At 48.7% G+C, this 15,821-nt stretch overlaps 1 protein-coding gene across 1 annotated transcript in view; it reads left to right on the top strand.

Annotated features, from left to right (window-relative positions):
- The window catches only part of Ift43 (intraflagellar transport 43), an 81,271-nt gene that overhangs the window by 60,903 nt on the left and 4,547 nt on the right, over positions 1–15,821 (top strand). The gene's annotated exons all lie outside the window — the stretch shown is intronic.

The following is a 15,821-nucleotide window of genomic DNA, read 5'->3' on the forward strand; positions in this document are numbered from 1 at the left end:
TACAAAGAGAGAGAGGGGGAAAGAGAGGGAGGGAGGGAGGAAGAGGGAGAGAAGGAGAGAGAAAAAATAAAATTGCATTTAGAAAGTACGTTTTAAGTAAGTTTATAGTTCCATGTCAGGCTGTATTTCTAGCTCTCCTCGGCTGAGGGTGGCCCGTGGGCATGGATTAGTCTAAGGCATCCTGTGAGCGAGTGCAGCGATCACCAAAGACCACTTTGTGGGTAGAAAATCACTCATCAGGGACAAACTGCCAGGCTGTCTCACAAAACCAGAGATCTGTGACTCGGTAGGAAGGTGTGGGTTTGAGATGTTAGTCTACAGAGTCAGTGTCCACAAACTGGTTATTCAGAACCAAGTATATCTCGCTCCTGTCAGTTGAAGGGAAGCAGTAACCTTCCTGACAAACAGAAACCCAAATCGTAAGATTCCTGAGGGTTGCTGAGTTCAGGTTTCTGTTTACCCAGTAAGAATCTAGACTGTGTTGGATCCAGGCCACCGTCTTAGGACTCCATCACAGGACTGTCATTTTGGCGCCTCCTGTGCAACCTAACACATCTCTGATCTTGACCCCCTGTCTGGGGCCGGCTCGCCTCACACCCTGTGGCTGAAGACCTCTGAGGCCTGGGAAGCTTGGGGGCCTCAGCCTGAACTAGGAGATGGCAATGGAGGTTGTCTGCAGTGTACGGATCTGGCCAGTCTGGAACGGTAAGGAGTGAGTATTAGCTAGTAGTGTCCGCAGGTCAGTTTTTGAGTAACTTGGTCTCCAGTTGCTTGTGTATTTGTTTGTAACACCAAGAAACTTGGGCTTTGTGTTAGGAACATTAAATTCAGGAAACATGATTTCTAGAGCTCTTTCTGCCTAGAGCCGCCTTCCAACGCGTCTAAAGACCCTGCTTCCTTCACGTTTTTCCTTGTGGAAAATGCTACTCTAGAGTCCTTAGATTGCTCCAAATGACCAGAAGACACCAAAATGCAATTGCAGACAAACAGAGAAAAAAATCAGCATGCTTGGGTCCACCCAAAATGGCTTCGACCCTGGGGGAGAATAAGGCAGCCCCTTTTAAGCCTGCTTAGGGAAATTCTAGCTGAGGTTAGGTGTACTTTGAAGTGATTGGGTGTAGACCCTTTCTGATACAGGAATTATTTTATGATTGGCTCGTGCTCAGCAAACCTGCCCTTTAATACATTAAGCAATGGAGGTTTAGCGGGTTTATATGGGGTAGCGGGACTCAGAGGCTGCCTTTCCAAATCCCAGGAGAATCAGCTCTTACTCCTCAGCTGTCCACCAATGTCGCCATCACCATTACCAGCTGCCAAGCTAGGGATATGAAACTAATTTGGCCTACGTTTTACATATTGCGTCCTGTGGCTCTCAAGAATAACCAACAGTCTATAGCAAGCTCGGTGTGGTTTGTGTGTGTGTGTGTGTGTGTGTGTGTGTATGTGTATGCATTCATGTGAAAGTGAGAGGCTGATGGGGATGTCATTTCTAGATCACTTTTCACCTTTACTTTTTAAGTAGGGTCTCTCGCCGAACCCCAAGTTCATCAGTTTGACTGGGCCAGCCGGTGAGCTGCAGGGATCTGCCCATCACCCTTGCCCTGCATTGCTGGAGTGTTGGACACACACCACCAGGCCTAGCTTTTTGTCTGGGTTCCTAGGATCTTAACTCAGGTTCTGATGCTTATGCCAGAGGCACTTTCCTGACACACCATCTCTCCATGGCAAAGGTTTTTAAATCGACTTTATTGAGGCTGTGTGAGTACAATGAAAGTACTCAACCATTCCAAGAAGGCAGTTCTTTGGTTGACATTACTGTCCTGTGAAGCTGCTGTCACAATGAACAGACAGAGTCTCTATTACCCCCTCAGCGCACCCCTCCTTGGCCTCTGGCCTCAACAGTTGGTGCTTTTTTTATCATGATAAAATAATTTCATTTCTCAGAATAAATGGAGGCATAAGTACATATATTTTATCTCAGTTTACATAAATAGAAGCCTACACATGCCTGGCTTTTTGCCTCATCATGATTCCAACACCGATTCAGATTGTCGCATGTACTGCTGTTAGTATCTTCGCTTTTATTGATGAGTGATGTTCCATTATATGGGCATACCACACACCATATATTAGCCTGTTGATAAACACTTGAATTGCTCATTATCCCCATTCTGAAGACAAACACTCTTAAGGCAGGGGAGGGTAACCTTGCCCAAGGTCACGCAACCAGTACTCGATAGCAGCAGGATTTTGAGGCAGACCTTTGACCTCCGAGCTCTTATTTTCAGCCTTTGGGATGAATTCCTTAGAGCTGCTGGGATCTTCACCACGGGCTGTAGAGTGACTGCTGGGTGCCTAGTTGAGTCCCACCAAGGAAGGAAAGAAGAAAGACTGATTTTCTGAGAACCCCGCTAATATTTTCCCTTTCTTAAACCCAGCATGGGAAACTTTTGATTTTGACACGGAGGCCAGACACACAAACCCCTTCCTCACAAACCCCCAGGAGCGACACCTCCTTCCTAGCGTCAGTCTGTCCCTCCATTGAGCTCTGCTTGCGTCCTTAGTGGAAAACTAGTTCATGTCACACTTCACATGTGACTTGGTTTATTTCACTGAACGTGAATGTTTAGAATCCATTATGCTCTAAGAATCGTATGTTACATATAACTAGTTTCTAGAATTATCTTTGCTCAGAGGCTTCCATGGTTGGCTAGTGAGGGCTGCCCCTTTGAACTCAGAATATCCGGTGGATGGGGAAAGTCCAGGAATGATCCCCGTGAATCATCCATGCCATGCGTCCAACGATGACATTATACAGCTCCTTGGACAACTGTCAGGAGACCTAGTGGCTCTCCTAATAAAACCCTGTTCAGGTTCTTAGGGGAGCAGGAAGCGTTTTCACCCAGGAAGGGGCCGATTTCACCTGGTAGGGATGGGTCATGGCGAGCAGCGCTAGGGAAGAGGCGAGCCAACAACAAGTCTCCCTTGTTCTGTCTGTCACCTTCTCCCATCTCCCACCAGCCTTGGAGGTTAGGTTTATGGAGGAGAGCCAATGGATCCTCACTCAGTTCCTGCCCCAGGAGCTAGAGACGGTGGTCACTAAGGCAGTCCCAGGCCTCCAAGAGCTTCTGGTCTAGTGAGAAGACATCTTGCTCCTTGCCTGCCTGTCGATTGTGGAGCCATTTCAGAAACCTTATCTCCATAGCTGCATTCTCAGCATCTTCACCCTTGGTGGGTACCATTCATGCTGCCCTGATGCCTGGGGGAGGAAGGAGAAGCATGACTTCCCTCCACCAGTGCCTCGTTCTTCTAGGGAATAGGGCATAAAAATACAGGAGAAAGGACTTTCGGAGATTTCAGGATGGAAACAGAATGAGTGACATTTGCAAGTGGCTTGGGTGTCTGCTGGTGAACCAAAGGACATGATGTGGGACAGTTTGCGAGACCATGGCTAGGCTGAAAACTCAGATGGATGTAGAGACCAGTCAGAGAATACAAACACGTGAAACAACAAAAGGGTAGGTGGCGGAGAGTGTCGGAGCCTGTGATGAACACAGAGCACATTGAAAAATGTCAAGTTAGGTTTGAGAGGATGACAGGCAGACTAAGGATGGATTTCTAATTGTAAAATGCCCATAGGTCCTGTAAGGCTGAATCCCCAGCTCGAGAAAATTAAATATGAAATTAAAAATGACACTTTTAGGCACGTGGTGCTGGAACTTGTACCCAGGGCCACAGGTTCGCTGTCAATGAGCTAGGCTGCCAGCCCCCAAGAACCAATTCTTTTTTTTGTTTTTTTTAAATCTTCTGTAAGTAGAACACAGCTACAAGTTGGATTAGGTCTTTGGAGGTGATTTGTAAATTCTTCACAAAACGCAGGATGGCTTTGCCCTAAAGGAACACCTCAGGAAGAAGGAAGGACCTAGCGGGAGGAGAGACTCTGGGTGGAGAACGGTTAACGAAGTTGGAAGGGGTGCAGGTTTGCAGATCTAAGTCCGGATTCGTGTCCACTCCGACTCTAGACGCCTTTAGTGACGTTATGGCGGTGTTCAGTCTTCTTCCTAACCTGCTGCCTCTAGCTTGAGGCTCTCCCTGTTATTCCTAACCAGTGGGAGGTTGTAGAGACTGGCTGGAGAGTAGTGGGCAGCCAGAGCCCCACTTGACCTTGGAGCAGGCAGAGCAAGTCTGCTCTATTTAGACAAGCAGCCTTCACTGGCAGAGCCACCCATCCTTTTTAAAGACATTTTAAAAGTTAGTATACAGGGTAATGGCATTCATTTTGGCATTTTAGACACACGTGTCACACTGTGTTTGATGGTATGGGTCCCAATCTCTCTTATGCCCTCTCCCTGTGACTTATTGGTTACCTTCATCCGATCACATGTCCCCCTCCTTTCTGCCTTCTTGCCACACATTTCTATTACTCTTTTCTCCCCTCTCTCCCCTTTCATCAGACACACACACACATCCATAGATGTAAGAGAGTATACGCAGTATTTAACTACATTTCTGGGTCTGGTCTGTCTCATAGCATGTGATCTTCAGTACCCATCTTCCTCCAGAAATCATCATTTAGTTTTTCTTTCTGCCTAACTAAAATTCCATTGTGTGTATACCGTATTTCTTCTTTCGCCTGCTTGTGGACATCTAGGTGAACAGTACAGCGGTAGGCATGGGTGTGCAAATATCTCCATGGTACATTGACTTAACTGTCCTTCCAGTATATTCCTGGGAATGGCCCAGCTGAGTCATGGCAGTTCAGTGTTTAGTTTTTTGAGGGGCTTCTGCATTGACTTCCACTGTGGCTCCCCCAGATTCCACCCCACCGGCAGTGTAAGCGGGTGTCCTTTTCCCCATCGCGTCAGCATTTGCTTTTCTTGGTTTTCTTGATGCTGCCGATTCTGACTGGGGTGAGAGGGAACATCAAAGCAGTTCTAGTGGCTAAGGATGTTGAACACTTTTTCCAAATATTTATTTGTATGTCTTCTTCTGAGAACTTTCTATTCAGTTCAGTGGTCCATTTATCAGTTGGATATCTGGTGTTTAATGTTTGAAGTTCTTTATATATAGAAAGTATCACATTCCAATTCCTCGTCAGTGATTTTTTTTCCCATTCTGTAATCTCTCAGTGCTTATTTCTTTAGCTGTACAAAACATTTTAATTTCACATAATCCCACTTTTCAATTTGTAGCTGATCCATTCTTAAAAACAAGTTTTTGAAACCCTGTCTCAAAAAAAAAAATCAAGTTTTTTATTGCTCTAAAGCCATTAGATATCTGTCATGGACGGTTACACAGCATTTGAAAAGGAGCGTCGTATCTGGAATAGGACTGAACTCAGTCTCTGAAAGTGACTTTTTGAACAAGCTGCTCCCTCATTCCTTGACTCAGCAACGATCTGTACATCCCTCTGAGGGATGCGTGAGGCTTGGCTCTAGGATATGATGGTGAACAAGATTGTCATTGTCTTTGCCTTCAAGGCCGCTTACAGTGTTTACAGTGTAGCAGGGGACAGGAATAGAACACATTATCACACAACTAAATAAGCAGGACCAGCAGATGTGGTGACTCAGGCCTTTAATCCCAGCACTGGGGAGGCAGAGGCAGGCGGATCTAAAAGGTGTGAGTTCAAGGACAGCCTGGTCTGAAAGATGAGTTCTAAGACAGCCAGGGCTGCTACACAGAGAAACCTTGTCTCGAAAAACCAACCAAACAAACAAAACACAACAAAGAGGAATAAATGATGACTTGGTCTCCTGAAGGAAGAGCACAGGTGCTGTTAGACAGAAAAACAGAGCCCTCACTTGAGCTGGGCGATGAGGCGGACAGGCAATCTAAACGTGGTTTTTCAAGCATCCAGGGAAGGGCAGTGGGGGTTGGGAGATAGAGAAGGGACCACAGGCACAAAGGTGTGTCACCCCCACGCCCACCCCCACCTCTTTCGGGCCTGCTTAGTCTCCATCTGCCCTAAAAGGCATTCAGTCGTAGAAGACAAGTTCCTGGTAGTAAGGCCTCAAAGAGCACGGAGGGCACACAGATGGGGAAAAGAAATTCTTTATCTCCAGAAGACAATATTCAGGGTCACTGGGGAGAAGCCGCAGTTGGCGAAGTGCTTGTCATGCAAGCATGGACTGGAGTTTTATTAGCGCCCACCTGAAACTCCTGGGTACAGGAGTGTGTGCCTATAGTCCCAGCACTGGGGAAATGGGCGCAGGAAGGTGCTCTGGGGTGCTCACACGTGAAAGGACACACACATGCACAAAGGATAGTCAGGTTAAAACTACCGCTGAATGTACAATTGAACATGGACTCAACTTTCAACTCGTTTATGTTAAACCAAACTGCAAGTTAGAAAAATATCTGTGAGCCTCTCCCCAGTCTCTGGAAACAGGAGCTTAATCAAAGTCACTGTGTTCAGGCATCACCTTCTGCGTCATGCAGGACTGTGTCTAGCATTGTGACCCCCTCTCACAGCAGCCCCGAGCTGTGGGTGCACCGCAGCCCCGCTGGGGAGAGCTGTCTCGTTCACATTCCGAGGTCCAGTTTTGACAGAAGTGAAATGCCTTGGAACCTAGGAATAATAAATCCTCCTGACCAACCCAAAAGTGTTTAATTCCTAAAGGACAAGCTGAGTCGAGCCACTTCTAGCCAGGGGCGATTGGGGACTTAATTCTTCAAGTGTAGCAATCTGGATGATCTGAGAGCTTTGAGTTTAAGGGTAATTGCTCAATTTTCTATCCATGTCAACAGGGAAAATAGGTAAAAGTGGCTCAGCACAGCCACGCAATGAGGCTGGAAGAGACGTGAGGTGCAGGCTGTCAGCGGAATTGGAAATACGCTATCTCTAGAGGGCTATCTCAGCCGACCCCCGACTCCTGCTCCCCAGCCATCTCCATCTCTGGGCTTTCCGCCTCTCTTTCGGGCACTGCCTTGTTCTCCCTTAACCCTTCTACCACATCCTCCATGCCTTCTGCGGACAACAGTCACTTGAGCCCAATGGCTTCAGCGGAGAGCAAGTAAAAGTGGAAAATGCCCTTTAAGAGCAGATCGAGTAGAATCCTGGTGCCTCATCTGTTTCATGCTTAGTGACGTTTTTGTTGTGTGACCTGCCTTCCTGAAGCTTCCTGCAGCTGGTGGCATTTCCTAGGTGCCTCCTAAATCTGGCCCCTTTGTGTTCGTAATTTTGGTTAAGCAAGAATCATTACCACTGATGTTTTTTTTATTAAATAAACCAGTATAAGTCCAAAGTTAACAGTACTCTATACAGAAATCAATCTAACCCCATTCTTGACTATCCTGCCTCAGCATCCACACGTGGAAACTGCAGCCAGTGCTCAGAGGCTGTGAGCTAGGGCAGGCTGCCCTCCCTTTGGTCTGTGCCTTACTTTGTTTACAAGATCCTGGGGAAGAAATTTGAAACGGGGCTGGAGAGATAGCTCAGTGGTTTAAGAGCATTGGTTGTTCTTCCAGAGAACTTGGGTTCAATTCCCAGCACCCACATGACAGCTCACAGCTGTCTATAATTCTAGTTCTAGGGGATCTAACACCCTCACACAGAGTATATAAAGGTGAAACACGAGTGTACGTTAAATAAATAAATAAATCTTTTTTAAAAGAAAAGAAATCTGAAACAGAAACCAATCTTGTGGGAAAGCGTGTTGATAATTAAGCTTGTGTCCACGTCCACAGTGCTAACTGCTTCACCTGTGGCGATGCTGCGCACTCACCTTGGTGATAACCACCCTCTCACCCGCTCACCACGGCGGGTTGAATAACTCACAGGTCACATGACCAGTGCAACCAGCTTTCTATAGGAAGAAAGCCAGTCACGAAGGGCAGGGTTTGCCAGGTTCTGCTGTGCCACGTCGGCTAGTTTTAAGCTAACGATATGACATCACTGGCCTCAGGTAGGACAGTGGGCACACCATTATATCATATGTCCACTGTAGGCACCTTAGCCATAATAATGGTGAAAGCATAGCTAACCTAGCATGGAGGAGGTGCTGAGTTCTGAGTCCGAAGTAGCCTTGTTTTCAGTGTTACTTAGAAGGGTGTATGTTTGACAGCACTTGGTTTTCTGCTTTATGAGGTCCAGAATCACCCCAGAGACAAATCACCATGTGGCTGTGAGGGTCTCTCTAGGTTAGTGGAGCTGGGAGGACCCCCCCCCCCAATCGCTGGACTGTGTGGAGAGGAGAAGGCTAGTGATGACCGCTCTTCATTTCTCTCTGCTCTCCCGACAGCCACCTCAAGCTCCTGCTGCCACAGTGGCCTGTACCCTCACACTGTGAGCCGAGATGACCCCTTTCCTGAGTTGGTTATTGTCAGGGATTTTGTCACAGCAGCAAAGAAAGCAGCTTTTGCTTACTATAATAAAATACCCGAGATAGGAACTTATAAAGAGAAAGGTTTGTTTGGGTTCGTGGTTTTGGACGTTCTGGTCTAAGGTGGGAGCTCTACATGTTTATGGCAAGAAGCACGTGGTTGACTTCTGTTGCTGCATCTGGCAGAGCTTGGGAGGGGCACTCTGTATCTGAGAGGTATGCTGATGTTTCAAGTCACACCAGATGTATTCCTTACTTCTGAGTCACTGTGACCGCAGTATTTGCTGGAAACATTTATTTTGGCTCACAGTTTTGGTGGGTCTCAGTCCATCACAGAGGGGAGACACGGTGGGGCTGCTCACATCACATGGTAGAAGCCTGTGTGGGTGGCTGTTCCCATCATGGTGCCCCTCAATAATATAACCTTCAAAGCCCTTGTCCCCAGTGACCTACTTCTGCCAGTTGGGTGCTACCTCCTAAAGGTTCCATAGCTTCCCATAGTAACAGCGCCACCTAGAGAACAAATGTGTATAACCATAAGCCCATGGGGACGTGTCACATGGGAACAGGTCACATTCAGACCATAACAGACTTGCCACAGTTGCTGTCAGGACACCTCTGTCAACAGCTAGCTTCTCTGGGATTCCATCTTCTTCATTCATGTACAGCTTACTTCCATGTCCCCGTCCGAAGCACTGCTCCTTGAGTGCGAGCATTTGATGAAGCAGGTTGCATGACCTTCTTCCGGGAACTCGGGAAGTGCCGTCAGTATTGTCGTTTATAGTCTAGCTGGAGGAAGGTGTTTTATTTTAGATTACCCAACATTCATCTGACCAATATGAAGAATTCCATCTCTCTGAAATCATGATAGAAGTGAGGGTCTATGTTCTCAGCTCTTGGCTTCCTCCTCATGGGGACCGAAGGTAGAATCTGGATAGGATTAAATCACTCCTATTTAGTTCTCTGGGGCTGTCCAGATGTGGCCAAGGGGTGGTCAGCCTTCCAGGCCGGATGTAGTCCCTCGTCCATACAGTTGTGAAGGGAGGGGGCAGCTGCCCCATGAGAGCAGGTGAGCTCCTCAGTGCAACGTGCTCCACATCAGGAATGGCAGCCTCTACACAGAAACTCTCCATACACACTTGAGTGTACCTGACCGAGTGGTAAAGGCTTGGTGTCCTAGGACCTTTTTCAAATGCTGGGGATTCCGTAAAGAAACAGCCTAATGGACTCTGCCATGAAGACAGGTGTAGCTACTGAATTGCCTCCAACGCTCAGCCAATTGTTTGGAGTGGCCGGTAACTGCCCATGCGCCCCTCAGTAGGCGGTCCATTGCTCACGTTGAAGCCCGACTGCCTGGTGTTGCCTCGATGAAATGGAAAGGGACGGGTATGTTTATGTGTCTGCGGTTAGGCATGGAATGTCACTTTACCCTTGCTTGGAGAAAGAAGTCTTTGCCTTCTGACACAGATGGAAATGTGTTCCTCTAGGACCTGAGCCAGCTGAACCTCCTGGTGGCCAAAATCTGGGGAGGAGGCAGCAGGGAGCCCCCTAACTCTCGCAAGAGGCGAACTAGCCAAGCCGTGGCTCTTCCTTCCGCGCGTCAGTTTCCCCAGCTTTCGAAAACTTCACCGCCAGTCACCGACCGTGGGGACTCATCTGCACACATCCACAGGACAGTTTGATTCCTGAGTCCATAAGTGTGGTTGACGGACTAGGTTTACCTAAAAGACCCTTTAAGAGAAAGCTCTTGAAAGATGATTACAGAATTGAGACACCATCATTTAAAAGTGCCTGAGGCGAACTCTTTTGAAAATTGCTGCAGCTGAGGGACAGAGAAAGAACCACACAGCCCTTGATTGTTGCGCTGTTCCCTCAGGACCCGTCCTCCCCTCCCCCTCCGTTTCTCATCTGATAAGAGAGAGCGGCAGTAAGACCCCTCATCTATCTTATGAAAATCCGATTCGGAATGGCTGTGATCAAAACCAGCTGGCTGTCACCAGCAGTGGCCTTGCGTGGAGAGAGCGGCTCAGAGGCGTTCCGTCTGTGGGGTGTCGCTGGTGGCATCGATCAAAGGAGCATTTTTTTAATAAATATATATAAGGAAAAACACAAAACCTTAGGATTTGGAATGAAAGCGGTGTAGTTTGTCTTGTTTTTTTCTGGGGAACATGAAGAGGATGAAATAGAATCCGAGATGCCTGGTCTCCAGCACACTTTGCGTGGTGCGTCTGCGATGGTGCTCTCACTGCCTCAGTGACACCGTGTCACTCGCGCTGGGCCTCAGCGAAGAGTTCCTCGTTCCTTCGTTACGTTTAAAGTTCTTTCTTCCTCCTCATCCTTAGCGCAGGCCTGCAGATAAAAGGTGGAGAAAAGCTCCGGGAAGCTCTGAGGAGCCGGCTCTTCATCTCCTTCAGCTGCCAGTCACCAGCACAACTATGGTCCCTAGAGTCCACCCCAACATGTAACACTTAGGTCTTCTCGGAATTGAGTCCCCTGAGAGTCCTCTTGAGTTTGCTCGTCTCTCATGAGCCCCGCCCTGGTTGACGGTCCTGTGTGTGGTCATCACATGTTCCTATAGAGCTCTAGGTAGACTTGGGGGAAGGGGTTGCAGAGGGAGAGATGAAGACATTCTGTCTGGGTGTCTGAGACCTCCTTCCGAAGCGTGATGACACCCTGATGTGGGCAGCAGTGGTGTCAGGCTTTTACACACCACAGTGCCTCGACTCACGGGGTGCTCTTACCAAGCCCCTTCTCTGCTGCCGATCGACTCGGCCTAGGGAGCACATGGTCCATCTCAGAAGCCACATTCTTGTCCAGAGTGACCTTCCTCCTTCCAGGGTCTGGTCTGCCTCCCTGGCAGCAGAGCAGCGTTGGGTTTAGCAGGAGCACATGGCGCTTTTCTGTGTGGAAGCATCTGCTGTCTGTCTTCTACCGCCGGCTTCCTCAGGGAGCTGCCCAGGCGTGGCTCTATCTCTGGTCACCATTGTGCCTGCAATCAGCTCTGGCCTTAGTCTTTTGTAGTGTGGCTTTCTGGCCACCGTCACCATTTCTGCTCTCTTCTCTTCATCTCCCCGTAACGAGGACAGCCTGGACCCTGTGTTAAGCAGTAGAGACCGCAAGGGACAAGCCTTCACACAGCAGGCCTGCCAGAGACCTGGAGACCTCGTCCCCTGATTTGGGGCATGCAGGGGACCACTCAGGGCTCCTCTGAGACCTCTCTCCCTTGTTCCTTCGGGTGTTTGAAGCCTGTTGCCTACTGCTTTTTCCTCTTAAAAAAAATCCTCATTTTTTCACTTAGAAAAAAATTATTTATACGATTGAGATCCACTAATTAAAGCCATTTTCTGGTATTTGGTTACTGGAGCGTTTGATGTCTCTCTGACAAGACCATGAAATGCACGGGGTGTCCACAGGGACAGAATTTGCTGAACACGGCTCTTTGTAAATGAGGGGACACAGTGTCGCAGCAGCTCATGAATATGAAACGGCCATGATGCCACCTCAGTGGACTTGGGAACACAGATGAATCCTGTCATGTGCTAAATGAGACCAATTTCTTTCACTTAACTTCATCTTCAATCAGACCTTCTTCCGTTTGCCTGCTTAAAATTCCCCATGCGTGATGCAGAAGGTGACAGCATTCAGTAAAACAAAGTTTTCAGCTACAGAGAACCGACACAGTGATCCCTGCCTTCGGGTCACCGTCTCTAAAGAACATGGCCGTTGTTCTCCCTCACCTGCAAGTGCTGACTTGTGGCACAAACTCGGTGTGTCTGGACTGCACCCTAAAGCAGTGTGCCCCGATTTCTTTCATGTAGATTGATTGTTGAACTTGGATCTGAATGGTGGACATGAGTCCTAACAGCTCACGGATGCCCTGCGGTGGCCAGGTTACAGAGTGGCGAAGAAGTAGGTGAAGAGATGTGTGTCCCAAGCGGTCAGCAGATGAAGTGATAAGGACAGATGCTGTCGTAAATGCCCTACGGGGCCTGGGAAGGTGAGAAAGTACTGACGTGTAGAAGAGAGGTTATGTTCTACAGAAACCTCTCTGGACATATGTAGGAATCCCCAACCAAGAGAACCAGCAGAGGGGTGAGGATGAAACTCACTGTCAGAACATTTGCTATAAGTGTGCAAGGCTCAGGTTTGATCCCCAGCGCTGCTAAAAGAAAAACCAAGTCAGTAAAAAAAGAAGAACAACTTCTGGGTGAAGGGCTCTCAGCCTGAGACGTCTTCTCCTGGGCAGGACCCAGAGGCCATATGGAGCCCTGCTTGTTTCCTCTAGGGAAAAAGCCTGTGGCTATTGAAGCTGTACACAGGGCAAGCAGAGCCCACCTAAAACATTGTTTTCCGCCGGCATCCGTGGCTAGCACCTGTATTCTCCTAGGGGCTGAAGCAAGAAGACTGCGGTGAATTTGAGGCCAGCTTGGGCTAGAGGGAGACCCTGTCTCAAAAGGCCACAGTTGAGGGCAGGTGATCATAGTCTGTCGTGGTACAAACAGCTGGAGGGGACAGAAGCTGCCACATTGTGTGTTGTAGACACTTGGATCCCCCTCACCTGGAATAGCAGGCTAGCTCTTTATGGTCAGCCCAGGGAGTAGAACAGGACCTCTCTGGGAACAGGCAGCCAGTGTCTGGGTATCTCGGTGCTCTCCGTGGAGAAACATGTCGGAGGGGAAAAGGCAGCTTCTCTCCTCTTTAAACCAGTTATAACTGATGTGCTTGTGTGATGTACATGTATTAATTATCTCTTGTATTTATATAGGTACTATTCATCTATGCGTCTGTGTTGTTAGGCTCAGACCGAGGGTATTGTACATGGTCGGCAGGAACTCTTCCAGCCAGGCCATATCTGTAGCCCCACACTGACTGTTTTCAGTGGTCTTAACTGGAGAGCTGGATCTGGGAGGTAGCATCAGATTGCTTTGGTATCGATTCTCATAGTGGCTGTCATGTACTCACAAGCCTCTGTGAGGAGCTTCCCGAAAGTGGAGATGGGTGAAGAACAGTGTGACCCAGCCTCGGGATGGAGCCAGGAGGCCCCTTTGTTCCCCACCCATCCATCGTTTCCCAGCAGGCCATGCAGCTTACAAGCAAGGCAAAGCCTTTGCTATGATATTTTGAAACCCAGGAAGTACCCAAGGGTCGCTCTAGGTTGACCTGAAGAACCAATCCTCCTGTGGCAGTTGGAGCCGCAGTGGAACTCACAGCGTAGCTGGAAGAATGTAGCGGAGATGGACTCGGCACTTCCACGTGCTTGACTTTGCGTTTGCGGGGCGCCTGTTGACTCAGCTCTGCTCAGCTCACCTTCATTTCACTGTTATTTATTTGGGGATGCGTCTTTGACATCAGCTAGTTTAAGTTTACATCTCCCTTCTGCCCTCGGCGTATCGCTGTGTGCAGCGCCTCCCTTTGCAGCTTTGCCATATCTGTTCTGTCCTGCTTTCCATGATGTGCACACAGCAAGCACAGTAGCTGCTTTCTGACCGGCTGAGCACGTCCTTCCTCTCCTGCTACCGTGTGCACGCTGCTGCCAAGCCCATGCCAGTCTCTTCCAGGCCACACGCTCCAGCCACCCAAACCGACCTTCAGGGCGGCAAGGGGCATCTCCCCTCCAAGTGCCCTTCACATTGTCCCTGCCAGGCTTGATCTAGCTTCTCTTCCGGTTCTCAGCTGCTCTATCCCTAACTCCAGCCGGCTTTCCTTCAGTCCTCACTCATGGCCCACATTCTAACCCAGGTCCTCCCTGGACGAGGTTGCATGCATCGTGGCGCATTCACGTAGTGGGATATTAGACGGCTGTTTGAAAGACTGTGACACACCTGTATGTCCAGGAGGACAGAAATTACAGCACTTTAAAGGGACAGATGTGCTGTGGTGTGCGCCACGTCTCCATAAATCCTTACAAAAGTTAAATGATTACCTCTGAGGAAAGGACTGGGGCTTGCATGCTAAACTTCGCTATGGCCTTTGAATTCGTGGCACCTATAATGTGAATTTCACTTTAGGAACAATAACAGTTAGGTTTCCCTATTGTTTTCTCTTAGAACGAAGTTAGTTTCCTTCCTAGTATGAGTTCTTACTTGTAAGCAGGGAATTTGTTTCTGTTTATTATGCTTGTCTGGCTGGTCTTCATGAAGATGAGAACCCTGCCGCTTCTGGCTTTGCCACATAGTAGGTGCTCAGATCAATGAATTGATAAATGGGTGGGTGACCAGGCTGGACAAACAAGGGGACAATATTTCCCACAGGTTGACTGAACAGGCACACGTGGGCAGAGAAGTAGCTTGCACACCACATTGCTGAGGTAGCTAGCGTGGGTGGGGAGGTAATATGCAGGGTAAGGAGAGACAACGTAGGACTCTGGCCAGATGCTGGGGGGCAGGGAGACTCCACAAGGAGATGAATGATGAGACCCAGGGCACTGCCTGAGACAAAGCTCTGACCTGTCCTTCCCCTTCTCCAGGCTGTTTGAGGTACCCAGCCCCCTCCCCCAGTCTAATGAGTCACGGTGGGGTGGTGTCTCCAGGTTCTCTGGTAGGGAAACAGTTTTGCCCTTCTGTGGCCTGTAGCAAGTCAGCCACCTCAGTGGGGACTAAGCTTATTTAGATCTTGGAGCCAAGGGAAGCCATCCTACTGTTAGAAGCCCCTTGGCCTTCCCCTGTAAGAGAGATGTCTTTGGAGGCAAGATGCTTGCATTAGGAAACACCCTGGTCTGAGAGAGCCTCAGCCGTCAGAAGCCTGGTTCTGTTGCTTGCTGAGGATCTCATCTCACAGAGGCTGCTTTCTCCTACTTGGCCTCCATGCTCTCCTGAAACCGGATTATCACCGGCAGGATTGACTGAGGCAGTGAACACAGGGCCGCAGCCTCTCCCCATGTTCTGTGCTAGGACAGTTGCCAGTGAAATAATAGCTGTGTGCTAGCACAGTGCTTAGCATTTTCCATGACTGCATTTGATATTCACAATGGCCAAAGAGTCAGAAGCAGTCATGACCTTCATTTTCTAGATGAAGAAACTGAGGCCTGGGGGCATAAGCCACACAGTTAGCGTGCAGTGGAGCCTGGATCCAGACTCCTGACGCCAGGATTGCCCTCCTGACTTTGGAGAGGAGTTCTGCATGCCTGCTCCCCTCACCTCATGGCCATTATCATTGCTTATCCAGAAACAGCGCAAGAGAAGACGAAAGAGTCCATTGAATTACTGGTTTTAGAAGCAGTGGTAGATTGGCTAGGGTGTAGGTCAGTGGGAAAGAACTTGGCTGACACACAGGCCCTGGGTGATGACCTTAGTACTGCAGAAAAGGATGGAATAGTGGTAACTTCTCAGTAGAACCAAACGGGCTCCCCTCATCTCTGTTAGAATGGTGTGTGTGTATGTGAGGGTGTGTATGTGAGAGTGTGTGTGTGTACGTGAGGGTGTGTGTGTGTGCATAAGGGTGTGTGTGCATAAGGGTGTGTGTGTGCATAAGGGTGTGTGTGTGCATAAGGGTGTGTGT

Source organism: Microtus ochrogaster, chromosome 1, assembly GCF_000317375.1.
Source record: "Microtus ochrogaster isolate Prairie Vole_2 chromosome 1, MicOch1.0, whole genome shotgun sequence".
NCBI lineage: Eukaryota > Metazoa > Chordata > Mammalia > Rodentia > Cricetidae > Microtus > Microtus ochrogaster.